This window comes from Galeopterus variegatus, unplaced genomic scaffold, assembly GCF_000696425.1.
Source record: "Galeopterus variegatus unplaced genomic scaffold, G_variegatus-3.0.2 Scaffold1651, whole genome shotgun sequence".
Lineage (NCBI taxonomy): Eukaryota > Metazoa > Chordata > Mammalia > Dermoptera > Cynocephalidae > Galeopterus > Galeopterus variegatus.
Window position 1 is genome coordinate 8,072 of NW_007727762.1, and position 1,201 is coordinate 9,272.

A 1,201-nucleotide genomic window follows, 5' to 3' on the forward strand; every position below is an offset into this window, starting at 1 on the left:
GATGAGTTTACTTCAATCGATGAGCTCGGTCTGATGTGTTTACTTGGATCGATGTGCTTGTTCTGATGATTTTACTTGGGTCGATGAGCTTGGTGGGTTGATTTTACTTAGATCGATGGGCTTGGTCTGTTGAGTTTCTTAGATCGATTAGCTTGCTCTGATGAGTTTACTTAGATAGATGAGCTTGGTCTGATGAGTTTACTTATATCGATTAGCTTTCTCTGATGGGTTTACTTAGATCGAAGAGCTTGGTCTGATGAGTTTACTTAGATCGAAGATCTTGGTCTGATGAGTTTAGTTAGATCAATTAGCTTGGTCTGATAAGTTTACTTAGATCGATGAGCTCAGTCCGATGAGTTTACTTCGATCGATGAGCTCGGTCTGATGTGTTTACTTGGATCGATGTGCTTTGTCTGATGATTTTACTTGGATCGATGAGCTTGGTGGGTTGATTTTACTTAGATCGATGGGCTTGGTCTGTTGAGTTTCTTAGATCGATTAGCTTGCTCTGATGAGTTTACTTAGACAGATGAGCTTGGTCTGATAAGTTTACTTAGATAGATTAGCTTGCTCTGATGAGTTTATTTAGCTCGATGAGCTTGGTCTGATGAGTTTACTTAGATCTATGTGCTTGCACTGATGAGTTTACTTAGATTGATGAGTTTGGTCTGATGAGTTTACTTAGATCGATGAGCTTGGTCTGATGAGTTTACTTAGATTGATGTGCTTGCTCTGTTGAGATTACTTAGATCGATGAGTTCAGTCTGTTGAGGTTAAGTAGATCGATGAGCTTACTCTGTTGAGTTTAGTTAGATTGATGATCTTGGTCTGATGAGTTTACTTAGATCGATGAGCTTGGTGTGATTAGTTTAGTTAAATCGAAGGGCTTGATCTGCTGAGTTTTCTTAGATCGATTAGCTTTCTCTGATGAGTTTACTTAGATCGATGAGCTTGGTCTGATGAGTTTACTTAGATCGATGAGCTCGGTCGGATGACTTTACTTATATCGATGAGCTCAGTCTGATGAGTTTACTTGGATCGATGTGCTTGGTCTGATGAATTTACTTAGAACGATGTGCTTGGTCTGATGAGTTCACTTAGATCGATGAGCCTGGTGTGTTGAGTTTTCTTAGATCGATGTGCTTGGTCTGATGAATTTACTTAGATCGATGAGCTTGGTGTGTTGATTTTATTTAGGTCG